This window comes from Elephantulus edwardii, unplaced genomic scaffold (assembly GCF_000299155.1).
Source record: "Elephantulus edwardii isolate Elephantulus edwardi_28Jun2011 unplaced genomic scaffold, EleEdw1.0 scaffold00200, whole genome shotgun sequence".
Classification (NCBI taxonomy): domain Eukaryota; kingdom Metazoa; phylum Chordata; class Mammalia; order Macroscelidea; family Macroscelididae; genus Elephantulus; species Elephantulus edwardii.
In genome coordinates, this window is record NW_006399950.1 from 257184 (window position 1) to 270762 (window position 13579).

The window sequence follows — 13579 nt, forward strand, 5'->3', positions numbered from 1 at the left end:
CAATATTTATGCATTCCATTTCTTTCTTAACAATTTCTAATTTTCCTACATTCATGGTTCTCACATTCCATGTTCCAATTACTAGTGTCTGCTTACAACTGTTCCTCTTCCTTTGTATTTCCATGCTTCAAAGTTCTACCTAGGTTGCCCTTTCTGTTCGTCTACGTGTGTTGTGTTGTACATAAGGTTTTCAGAGACCTGCTATTTCAGAAGTGGATGGCCAATCCTTCTTCCTAGTCTGTCCCAGAAGGACAAATATTGTATAAAACCATTACTGTAGAATGAGTATGATGATTCAAGGAGGGGGAGGGTGGAAGCAGAGGGGTGAGGATGGATGTGTGTGGGTGTTAATCATAGGGTTCCACAATTCGATGGAGTAGGGGAGTGAAGGAAATGGGAAGGATCTTGTGTGAAAAGCAATGTATTTGAACTTTATAAATAAATCAATAAAATTAAAAAAAATAAATTTTAAGAAGAAATTCTTTTTCTTATTGAATACATGAGTTTCATTTCAGAAATTAATTCCTATATTAAGTAAAAGTCCCCTTGAGTATATATTAAATACATTCCTCTGATGATAATAGATAGGTTTTAATTGGCATGGCTACTACACTTAAGGGGCTTTTTCCTCTTTAAAGGGGATACTGCTCTCAAACACCTTTTGAAATTTGTGGTCGAGGACACAGTATGAAAATTAATAGAAACATAATTATTCATGCCAGATAGTATGTTTGGGAGGTGACTTTTCCTGCTGAGAAACAACAAAGCTTCAGAAGCATTTGGAAGAAAAAGAAAGGTTTTTTGAAAGTCAGGTGGAGAGGAGAGGTCAGAGGTCACAGCTGCCTGTCCAGCTAGGGCTAAGGGATGCTTGCAGATACTAATGGAGCTTGATCTCTGTTTTCTCAGAACAAGTGTTGCAGGATTAAAACATTCCTGCCAAGCCAAATGCCAGGGAGCATCCCAGTATGCCATCTGACTAGTCTGTACAGCAGGAGCTCTTAGCACCTCAGGGTCTGCTTCCAAAATGTTAGTGACTCAGAAACACACAGTACCCGGCATATCATAGACACCAATGTCAAAGCAAGAGAAGCATAACTCCATGAATAAACACATCAACAAAGGACATAGAAAGGAGAAGGTCAAGGTAAGCAGCAGAAGGGAGACAAAGAAGAGAGCAGAGAGGCATTGGTAACAGTCCCTGCTTCACAAGAATGGTCAGCATTTTCTACTAACATCGATGACATGCACTCTCTCAAGTTCTCGTAATTTAATGTCTATGCATGTTCCTTAGAGAAAGTATTAAACAAGTACACTGAAATATGTATATGCTTAAGAACATTTACAGTGGCAGTGCTCACAATATTTAGTGTGAAATATATTAAATGTCATGGACTGTGTTAAGCACAGTAAAAGACTAAAGAATGACTACTGACAAGGACATACATGAATCTTGCAATAGCAAATGTGCAGAAAGACAAGAAAAGATGACATTAGGTAACATTTCCTTTAGATCAAGTTCAAAACTGGGTAGAACAAAGTCCCCTTGGTAAGTGAGACAAAGACAGGTGGTTAAACAATAAAGAAAGCAAAGAGTTATTGTCGAGATAGGGTAGTTATTGTAGATCGTAAAAGAGAGGCTATGAGCAGAATGCTGGAAGGGAGCAAGGATGTGGTGACCATCAGGGATGCTTTTAATATTTTTTTTTTGCTTTTGTACTTGGATAGTGATTCTAAAATGTCTATACTATTATTGTTTGTGTTATGTGCCACTGAGTCACCTGCAACTCATAGCAACCATATGTACAAGAGTTCTGAATCCTGTCCTGTGCTAAACCAGTCTCAGTGACTCCAACACACCTACTCCCAATGCCCCAGGTACTGTACCAATCCATTTCATTTAGAAGCTTCTTCTCCCGTGTTGTCCCTCCGCTCTGCCAAGTATCATGTCCTTCTCCAAGGTCTGGTCTCTCTTGGCCAGGTGCCCAAAGTATGAGAGAGGGAGCGTCAAAATCCTTGCTTCCAAAGAGAAACTTGATTTCACCCTCTCCAAGAGAGACCTATTAATTTTCTTGGTGGTCCATGACATGTTCAAGATTCTTCAGCACCAACAGTCAAAGGCATCAACTTTTCCTCTGTCATCCTTAGTCATTGTCCAGCAATCTGATGCATAGCGAGAATTGCAAAAACAATGCCCTGGATCACACCTTAGGCACACCTTAGTCTCTAGACTGACACTGTTGCTTCTCAGTACTCTGGAGATGTCCTTGACAGCAGATTTTCCCAGTGCAGCTGCTGTTAGGGACCTCTCTAAAGTTCAGAAGAGCAATGGTAGCTCTCTGAAGACTAAGGTGCGTCTGATACAGGCCATGGTCTTTGCAATCACTTGTTATGCATCAGAGAGTTGGACAGTGACTAGGGAGGATAGAAGGAGAATTGATGCCTTTGAGCTGTGGTGTTGGGAGAAAAGTATTGAGGGTACCATGGACTGCTACGAAAACAGATTTATCCTGGAGAGGGTTAAACTGGGCGGCTCCTTGGAGGCTAGGAGCCTGAGGCTTGGTCTGGCATACTTTGGACATGTTGTAAGGAGGGACCGGTCCTTGGGGAAGGACATCATGCTTGGGAGGATGGAGGGCAGGTGCAGGAGGGGACGGCCCTCTATGAGGTGGATTGATGCGGTGACTGGGGTAATCGGGATGGGTGTGTCGGAGACAGTGAGGTTGGCACGGGACAGAGTTTAGAGCTGTTGTACAAAGGGTCACTATGTGTCACAAGCAACTCGACAGCACATAACAACAACAACAACAGTGCTTAGAGTCTTGATTGTGGAGCCAAGCAAGCTGCAACTGTTAATAAATTCAACCTCTTCTCCATCTATCAGGGTGCTGTCAATTGGCCCCCTGCAGTAAGAACCTTTGTCTTCTTGATGTAGTGCTTCAATCCGTATTGAAGACCACAGTCCTTGACTTTCTGCAGCAAGAACTTCATGTCCTCCTCAGTTTCAGCAAGCAGGTGGTTCTGTAATCTGCATAACGCAAGCTGTTGTTGAGTCTTTATCCAATCCACAGTCATTAAATTATGCATATTTTGTATATACTGTTTTCTGTCTCTATAGTATTGTTTTTATAAAAAGATAAATGTGTGAAATATAAACAAACACAGAAGATTTAAAAGCATTGAAGAATTGGAATTATGGTAATGGCGATGAATACTGACAAAGAATGGACTTCCAGAAGAATGTACGTGTGTGGCTTGGAAGGAGGATAGCCAGAATGCTCGTTAGAACTGAGAACGGCACGGCGTGATCTGTATTAGTTTGTGCATATTATCAGGAGGACCAGTCACGGAGGGTGTTATGTTCTGTAGAGAGTCACTGAAAAAGAGAAAGAGGCTCGGAGGGAGATGGGTTGTGACAGGGGCTGAAACTTGACAATAAGTGTGAGGTTGGGGCAGGTCTGGGAAGCTCATTTTTCTGTTTTATACAGAGTGCTGTGAGCCAGCACAAACTCAACTGTGCTGAAAGCAACAAGAGTAACCAGTGACAGCGGGTCAATAGTGGCCACCCAAATATGTCCATGTCCTAAGTCCCAGAGCTTGTAAATTTGGAAAACTTTGGAATAGTGAATAAACACAAATTACATTGCAGGCATAGCTAAATTAAGGACCTCAGGACGAGAACATTCTCATCATCCATTGGAGCCTAAATTTATATTTAGGAATTCAGGGAAGAAATGTAGAAAGAGGAGAGGAGACCATATTAAAATGGAGGCAGAGCTGCAAGTGCTGCCGTCCATCACCGAGGACACGAGCAGCTGGGAGAAGCAAGCAGCCTATGGGAGTGCACAGGCCGATTTCTGACTTCCAGCCTCCAGAACTGTAAGAATAAACATCTACTTCTTAATCGCTGAGTTGCTTTTTCAAAATTTATTAATACAGCCTTGAGAAACAAATACACCCATAGCAAATGAGTCCCTGTGACAATGCTCCTACTACAGCTGCTCTTTGGTCTGAATGATTACTGGTGGTGTTTATCAATTTCATAAATTGATTATGCATATTTATTGAAACGTATTAACCTGAATACTTGGTTTATCTTTTCTATTTTGTCCCAGAGTATTTTAAAACCAATTTTAAAACCAGGGGGTTTCACCTGAAAATGTGGTTTCTAGCTTTGTTCCTCCCATTAGGAGTCTAGCAGCACAGAGCAGTCCTCTGTGTCATCAGATGCTTCCTAGAGGTCAGCAGAGCCTTCAGCTCACAGCAGTTCTGCATCTATCTACCTTCTATGTGGGGCTTGTTCCTCATTGTATTGTTGTGCAAGTTGTCTGGTAGACATGGAACTTTATGCCACTGAGAAAGGCTTCTATCTTACTTTAATACACCTGTGTTGTAATTTGAGCAAGGCAGTAACCTGTCAAAAAGAGAAATATAATCTCAGGTTGCACATTGAAGATGAAAATTTAGTGGGAAAAGAAAAAGATTTGCCGTTGAGTTGATTCTAACTCATTGAAGACACACATGCATCCCAGAGCAGAAGGTGGAACTCTCATTAGCCTTCTTTCTGTAGCACTCCTGGGTGGACTCGAATCTCTTTCATTTCAATCTGAAGCAGAGTGTACCAATCACTGTACCACCCATATAAACACTGCATACACAAGAATGTTGGGAAAGGAGAGGGTTATAAAATTACCTATAAATAGGAAAATAATCCATTGTCTCACACATAGTTACCACTTAGAAGATGTATTATATGAGTACACTCAAAATAATGTTCAAGACAAAACTAAACCCCAAAATAACTCTGGGCTAGGCTGGTCTGAACTTAGAAGGTCTACAAGAAAAACCAAAACTTTCTTAAAAGTTGCTTTAATTAAAAGATCACTTATTCTTAGTAATGGAGACTAAAACTCAGAAAGGAATCAGTTCTTTGAAAGTTAACATTTCATATGATCTCAATCACTGATTTTTTTTTAGAGCTAGCCAAGTGACCTATAAATCAATCTGGAAAAATATATAAATTAGGAAAATCCTTAAAAACAGAACAGCTGTGCATAAACATTCAGGAGAGTGAGAGAAAAAAGAGGTGAGTATGAAAAAGGTAAACTCTTCCAAGTACAGTTTACAATAATATATCAGGATTTATTCACAGTTAAAGTATGGCTCTGGTATACAAATAAACACATCAATGCCATGTGGGCAGACAGCAGAAAGGTCAGAAATGGCCCAACTGTACACAGGGATTTAATAAAGAATAAAGATAGTATGTCCAAATAGGAAGGAAAGGATAGCATTTTAACATTCTATAACATCTACAAATAGCTTGGATATGTGGGAAAAGATCAAATCAGATCCCAGTTGGAAACAATATTCATTTCCTAGGGCTGTCATATAAAATGGAAGGCTCAAGGTAACAGAAAATTATTGTTTTGGTTCTGGAGGCTGAAAAAAATCTGAATTTAGGGCGCCAGTATGTTCATATTCTCTCTGAAGGTGCTAAAGAAAGCCTTTTTTTTTGTCTCTGTGTCCTAGCTTTTGGCAGCCCTAGGCATTCTTTGGCTTGCAGGTGTCATCTGAGTCATAACACCACCCAATTTTCTAAATCTCTGTCTCCTCACTTCACTAAGACAACACTCACACATGAGATTCGACTACGTACTGTTCAGCACAATCTCATGTCAATTTCACTGATAAAATGTTCAGAAACTATTTTCAAATGAGGCCAGAGTTACAGAAGCAGAAGCTAGAACTACAATATGTATTTTTTCCCAGATACAATTAAATTTATAATAGAAATTGAACACTGTCATTATTCCACTACATATTGGGAATTACCATGGTGGATTTACCCACATTCAGTGAATTTGGGACTTTAAATCACTGAATGATGATGATTTTTGTTTGGCTGTTTAAATTGGCAGTTCTCCATGCTCATGGATGTCTGCAGTGTGTTCAGGTACGGTGTGTTCTTAGAATACCTGCGGCGATCAGTACTGGCTGCCTCTCCTCAGTGTTAAAGGTAGTCAGTTCCTTCTGCCTTTGCCTCTGGAGATGCTGAACTCCTGCAGGGCAGCCCATGCCCTATTTATCTTTGCTTTCCCAATTAAAGTCCCTGTAAATATTTTTTAAAAGTAAATTAAAGCTAAAAACATGGAAATCAGTTCAGAAAGAAAATCATTACTGATCTAGCAGGACTAATCTAGGCTTGAGATGGGACGGCAAATTTGTTGGCTATATCTATGGATGAGAGTGGTTTAAACCAGTCATTATTTCTGAGAAACAAATAAGAATAATGGCAATGGAAATTATTCCACAAAGCACAAATGTCTCATGGGAAGTGTTTATGGATGAGGTAGAGGGAATAATGTCTGCAATATTATTCCATAAAATGCCTCCAAAGGGCTGTTGTACATTACATAATTCAATCATGCCTGCCGTTTTTCATTCCTTTAAACAGCCTGCGAAAAAAGGGTTCTTTAAGTGCAATCTGAATATACTTAGATGAGTGCAAACATGGGTATAAAAATGAATAATTTAATAGTTTCAAGTAGACACTAAATCTAAACTTCCAGGGCTCCATGTCTGGATTTGTCACTTGCCAGCTGCACAGCCCTGAACAAATGTCCTGACTTACCCAAGTTTCTCTAGAAAATGGGTTTTAGAATAGTATCTGTTCCACAGAACCACTCTGGAGATTTACATTGCCTGGTACATGGTGCTGATTATGACAACTTATTGTTGTGTACCATCAAGTCACACTCATCCTCATACAGCCTTGATTCCGGAATGATCTTTTCTGCACACAGATTTAAAAGGTATGGGGACAGGGTGTATCTCCTGATTTTGAACCATGCAGTGTTTCCCTGTTTTGTTCTGAGGACTACTTCTTAGTTCAAGTACAGGTTTCGTATAAGGAAGACCAAGTGTTTTGGAATTCCCATTCTCTTCAAGGTTAGCCACAATTTATTGTGATCCACACAGTCAAATGCTTTTGCATAGTCAATGAAACAGACATTCTACTGGTATTCTCTGCTTTCTGCCAAGATCCAGCTGATATTGGCAATAATGTTCCCAGTGCCACAATCTCTTTTTTGTTTTGTTTTTCTTTTTCTACTAGTTTATTTACAATTTTGAACACAAATTCGAACTTCTTTCAATTTCCCTCATCCCCCCCCCATTAAATTTTACAACCTGATGATTAATGCCCTCCCCTTACTGCACATCCACATCCCTCTACTTCCAGCCACTCCTACCCCTCTTGAATCCTCATACTCATTCTACAATAATGGTTTTATACAGTATTTATCCTTTTGGGACTGAGTTCACTCAGCATAATGCTCTCCAGTCCTTCCCAAGTAATAATTTATAGAATCACTGCTCCTGCATGCTGCATAATATTTCATTGTGTGAATGTACCATAATTTCTCAATCCATTTGTTTGTAGTTGGTTATTTGGGCTGTTTCCATGTTCTTGCAATGGTGAATAATGAGTCTCCATTTGTGCCTCAGAACTCATATTCTCAGGGTATATTTCAAGTAGTGGAATAGCTTTGTCATGTGGAATTTCTATGTTCAGCTTTTTGAGGAAGTGCCAAACTGCCTTCCAGAATGGTTGCACCATTTTACAATCCCACCAAAAAGGTATAAGAGTTCCTTTCTTGCCACATCCTCTCCAATATATATTACCTGCTACCCTGTTGAACTTTGCCACTGTTACTAGAGCGAGATGGTAACTCTTTGTGGACTGTTACTAGAGTGAGATGGTATCTCATTGTGGTTTTGATTTGCATCTCTCATTTCCAGTGATTTGGGACATTTCTTCATGTGTCTGTTTGCCATTTGAATAACTTGCTCTGTGAAAGTTCTTTCCATATCTTTTGCCCATTTTGTAATTGGGTTATCAGTCTTTTTCTTGTGGAGGCCCAGAAGTATTCTATAAACTTTTGTTATAAGACTCTTTTCTGAGATGGTATTACCAAATGTTTGTTTCCAGTCCATCGGTTTTCTTTTCATCCTGTTGGAAAAAATTTTTGATGCACCAGAGATTTAATCTTTAGAAGATCCTACACATCAATTTTATCCTCTTTAGACTGTGCATTTCCGGTTGTATTTGGCAGGCTCTTTATACCTTGGACTAGCGCTTCTGATTCCAGCGTGTTCCTTATGAATGTTACGGTTTTGGGTTTTACTCCCAGGTCTCTAATCCGCCTTGAGTTGATTTTTGTGTATGGTGTGAGATGTGGATCCTGTTTCAGCTTTCTGGAAGTGGGAGTCCAGTGGGAGCACCATTTGTTGAAGAGGTTGCCATTTCTGTATTTGATAGCTTTGATTTCCTTGTTAAATATCAGTTGACTATAGATAGCAGGGTCAGTTTCTGGGTTCTCAACTCTGTTCCATTGGTCTATGTGCCTGTCATTGTACCAGTACCATGTTATTTTGGTTACCACTGTCTGCCAGCATTTGGGTGTGCCGGAACTGTAAAATACTGAACTGTCTGGTCACATCTGTAGGCTGAGGAGCAGTATGTTGTGACTCTTGCTTCTAGCTGGACTTTGGGAGGGTCTTTCATGAGTTGGAGAGGGACACATGTGAGAAATACTTGCAGATCCTATGGCTTTATTTTTGTCCCAAGGGGTGTCAGCAGAGGGGACTTGCCAGATGAATGGGGGTCTCTGGCACATAGTCTGCTAGCATTTAGGTGTGCTGGAATTGTAAAATACTGTTTTTAATTGGTTTTGCTCAAACATTCTTCTAGGTCATATAGCCATCGTCTGTCTACTTGCTGTACACAGGTAACTCATAGTTGCTAAGAAGCTGAACACTATCACACTTTTGTGTCAAATACAAGAATGGTTACCCGCCCCACCCCCCCAGCAAACCTGCGCAACAGCACGCCACACGAGGTGGGGGTGGGGGATGCTCCGACCCCTCTTCCCTCGCTCGGCCACGTGATGCTGGCGGAGGAGATTGGGACTGCGATGGCACTCGGGGGCAGAGTGGTACAGCTCCTGGTGCTTGCAGCGGGACCTGCTCCTCCTCTCGGGATCCTTAACATCTCTTCTGCCTGGCCGGGCTCCACGCCGCCGCATCCCCTCCGCCACAGCGCAGGAGGAGGACAACACGCAGCTGGGTCCTTGCCTTTAGAAGGTTTCGTGCCAGGCTCCCGGCATTGGCCTCGGTGGTCAGCCGTTCCGCCGGGTCCCCATCTTCTGCGATTGCTGCCTCCAGCACCCAATCCCATCGCAAAGGGGCTCCTGGACTCAGAGCCGGGCAGTGTCCTGAACGCGATGTCTACGATGCTCAGCGACACCATGGAGTTCTACCACTGGACATGGACCACTGTAGATAAACGTGTAGAAAACTGGCCTTTGATGCAGTCCCCTTGGCCCACACTGAGTATCAGTACCCTGTACCTTCTGTTCGTGTGGCTGGGACCGACGTGGATGAAGAACCGAGAACCTTTTCAGATGCGCTTGGTTCTCATTCTCTGTAATTTTGGCAGGGTCTTGCTTAATCTTTTTATCTTCAGAGAGTTATTCATAGGATCATATAATGCAGGATATAGCTATGTTTGCCAGAGTGTGGATTATTCCGATAATGTTCGTGAAGTCAGGATAGCTGCTGGTCTGTGGTGGTACTTTGTTTCTAAAGGAGTTCAATATTTAGACAGAGTATTTTTTTTATACTAAGAAAGAAAAACCACCAAGTCTCTTTCCTTCACGTGTATCATCATTGTACAATGTTTACATTGTGGTGGACTGGAATTAAGTGGGTAGCAGGGGGACAAGCATTTTTTGGAGCCCAGATGAATTCCTTCATCCATGTGATTACGCACTCTTACTATGGCTTAACTGTGTTTGGCCCATGGATTCAGAATTATCTTTGGTGGAAACTATACCTGACCATGTTGCAGCTGGTTCAGTTCCACGTGACCACTAGACACACAGCATCGTCTCTTTGGACTGACTACCCGTTCCCCAAATGGATGCACTGGGAAATGATTGTCTACGCCATCAGCTTCATATTCCTCTTTCTTAACTTCTATATGTGGACATACAACATGCCTAAGAAATAAAAAACTGGAAAAACAGCTGTGAATGGTGTTTCTGCAAATAGTGTGAACAAATCAGAAAAACAGCTAGTGCTAGAAAATGGAAAAAAGCAGAAAAATGCAAAAGCAAAAGGAGAGTAAATTACACTGGGCCTTAACTGTTATTGACAGTTGAGGAAACTCCCATTTTAGGCAAAATTTAAGGGAAAACAGAAACAAATGAGGGTTTAGGGGTGAGGAGAAGAAAAGGCAAATGTGTTCTATGCACTAGTACTTTTAGGATGAGTAGAGTGTTAAATACAGTACCCATATGTTTTATTTATGAAGTTTTTATCTTAAACATTTTTTATTGGCTTTGATGTTGTCCAGACCAAAGCAATCATCATGTGACTTTGGACACAATCCCTCTGTTCACATCCGTTTGTATAATGAATGGGATTTTCCATGTATCTGTATACATCTAATCTTCAGCTTGAATTTTAGATGATCACAGAAACAGTCTATGAGAATACTTTTGGTTGTGTTACAAGCTAACTGTTGATTGAAATCAGTTATATTTTATGGTTTGAAGCTCAAAAGTGCAAATATTTTAAAATTTGCACATTTGAATCCATTTGCTGACTAAAATGGTTGACTCTCTCCACCTCTTGTATGAATACACCTTATTGATTGTAATTAAATTTTTAAAATCTGCTGAACTCTGTAGATTCTTAGAGGTTTCTTGATGATGGTATTGGTGAAAATGAGAAAGAATTACAGTAAAACCCTATCTGTTGACTCAAAAGTCATGATGTCTTGAGACACAAATCATTGTGGGAAACAATGTCCATGATGAAAATGTAGCTTTTGGATACTACTATTACTTTCAGAAATACCATATGAAAAGTATGATTAAAGTCTGATGGGAACATGAAACAACTGCTGTCTTCATTGGTAACATCTAAATTATATTCACGTGTTATTAGAAGTGTATGTTGATTCTTATCAGGCTTTTCCTTATTTTGATTTGTGTCCACAAATTTTTCATATGTGGAAATATGCCTACCTCGTCTGTTGGAAAGAACATTTAAAATGAAATAAATTTTAATTAAAAAAAAAAGAGAGAATGGTTACCCATGGTGGACAGTGTTTGGTGGAGCTCTCCGATTAAAACAAGCTTGGAAGCAGGAGTGGCATCCCCTTCTGTAAGAGATTGCCTCTAGAAACCTTATGAATCTGGAGAAAGGATCAAAGTTATACAAGTGTCCAGGTCTTTTGTTCATAGCGTCACTATGAGTTGCCTATGACTTGATGGCACTTAACAACAACATTGTTGATTACCGTTACGTGATGATTTGCTCTGACTGGACCTTTGTTTATGGCTGCAGATTCAACTGTAATAATAGAAGATGCTTGAGAGAAAAAGATATACTTGTTTCCTCAGGAAACAAACTTTGATAAGACTAGACAAATTAAAATTTGACTATATGAGGAAATTAAGACATACTGAATAAACAGCTGGCTTACATATTTCCCTAAATATAGATGATAAATGGAGGGTTGATCCTTTAGGTAATGATAAATAATGGCTAGAAAAGCCAGAGGGTGGGCTGCAGTATTAGACTAAAGTTGGCCTTTTAAAGCCATTACTTTAGTCTTCCCTGTTCACCAGCTACCTTAACTGAAGACACATGGTCTTGTAAACACATGGTCATCAACAGCTATGGGACTAGAATAAGAAAGTGAGTGCTTACCATGCTATTAGCAATACTTGAGGGAGACTGGAGCAAGATCCTGGTGAGAGTGAGATCCTGGTGGCAAGATCCTGGTGATGGTGGTAGAGAGACTGTGGCAGTGTTGTGGAGAAACTATGGCAAGGTGTAACCAGAGAAGCCCTGAGATAAAGGATGCAGAGAAAGCTTTTGTTGTTCTTGCTTCTGACGGAAGGAAAAGCTGCTTGCTGAACTAAAACTGGAGCCTGGACTAATTGAGGAATTGTACCTTGGGGCTGATGGACTAAAACCTGGACTTGCATTGGGTATATTCTTCACTCCCCAACTTACTTCCCTACTGAACCCTACTCTCAGCACAACTGTAAGTAAAGTCTGAGAGTCAATAACAAATATCAAAGCTCTTTCTACCGGTGTGGATCAAGAGGCACCATGGGGCTGGGCTCCGATTCTTGTTCTGCTTTCTGCTGTGTGACAGCGAGGGGCTATTTTCACTCCCCCTGGCCTTTTCAGAGAGATACTCATGGCCTTGTGTCCTCATGTCCTATTTTTCTGCTCTTTAGGCACCAACTTTCAGATGCATACAAAGCAATAGAAAGTGCAATGCCTTGGATTAGGTGCACCTCTCTCTTTAAATGGACATCCTTGTTGCTTAGCATTTGGAGAAGACCTTGACAGTAGATTTTGCCAATGCAACACATCTTTTGGGTTGGGGGGATTTTTTTCCCCTAACACATCTTTTAACTGTCTAACTGCTGCTATTTTAATTGTGGAACCATGGAAATAGAAGTCAAGAAATAAAATGGAATGATGTATTGGGAAAATCTTTTGCAAATGATCTCTTTGAAGTGTTAAAGAGAAAAGATTTCCCTCTGAAGACTAAGGCATACTTGCCTCCAAGTCTTGATGTTTTTATTGTCTCACAAGCATGTGAAGACTAGATAAATAATAAATACTGTCAAATAATGAAGAATTTATTCCACTAGGAAGGGTCCTTAGTACTGACAAGAAATAATCTCCAGGAAAGGAATGCATCTTTTAAGGCATGAGCTCTTCTAATCTCCTGACATCAGACTAGGCCAGAATAGATGGAGGTCTCTAGGGAACAAAGGGCCTTGGGGGAAAAAATATGCCTTTAAATTACCGACTGGGTACAGAATATAGACCATATCATGGAATTCCTGAAGATCAAACTCATCCGTCTTTGAAGAAAGTCAGCCAGAATATTTCTAAGCAATGAGGATATAAAAATCTTAACTTTACATACTTTGAAAATACTAGCAGGAGTGACTAGTCCTTGGAGAAGACATCAGTGACCAAGAAGGTGATATACATTGTGGCTACCACAATAGATTCAGACATGCCAATAACCATGAATATGGTACATTATTGGGCAGAGTTTCCTTGTATTGTATAACTATGAGTTTGAACTAACTATACACTACATAAAATAACAAATATATGAGCATGTAAAACAAATATGCACACAAAACCAATATATAAAGCCTGTGAATATCAGAATGTGTATTAGGAAGAAACCTGTCAGAAGATAAAAGCTCAAATATATTCAACTAATAGAGGATGGTGGAAAAGTGGCAAACCACATTTTGTCAAAGGAGAAAAATGTTCAAAACCTGCAAAACGAAAGCAGTCCCCATTATGTACTAGTTTTGAGAGTCAGAAGTTTCAGTACAAATGCATACACACGTGCGCACACACACAGAGACAGAGAAAGGAAGAGAGAGCTACTTATTTATTTATACCACGTTCCAACTCACAGAGGTTCAATGTGCACACACATATACACACAGGCAACTTTATC

At 40.3% G+C, this 13579-nt stretch overlaps 1 protein-coding gene and 1 pseudogene across 2 annotated transcripts in view; one reads left to right on the top strand and one right to left on the bottom strand.

The window, feature by feature from the left end:
* Positions 1-13579, bottom strand: part of GRM7 (glutamate receptor, metabotropic 7) — a 730124-nt gene that overhangs the window by 235652 nt on the left and 480893 nt on the right. The gene's annotated exons all lie outside the window — the stretch shown is intronic.
* On the top strand, positions 8847-10189 carry LOC102847263 (annotated as a pseudogene).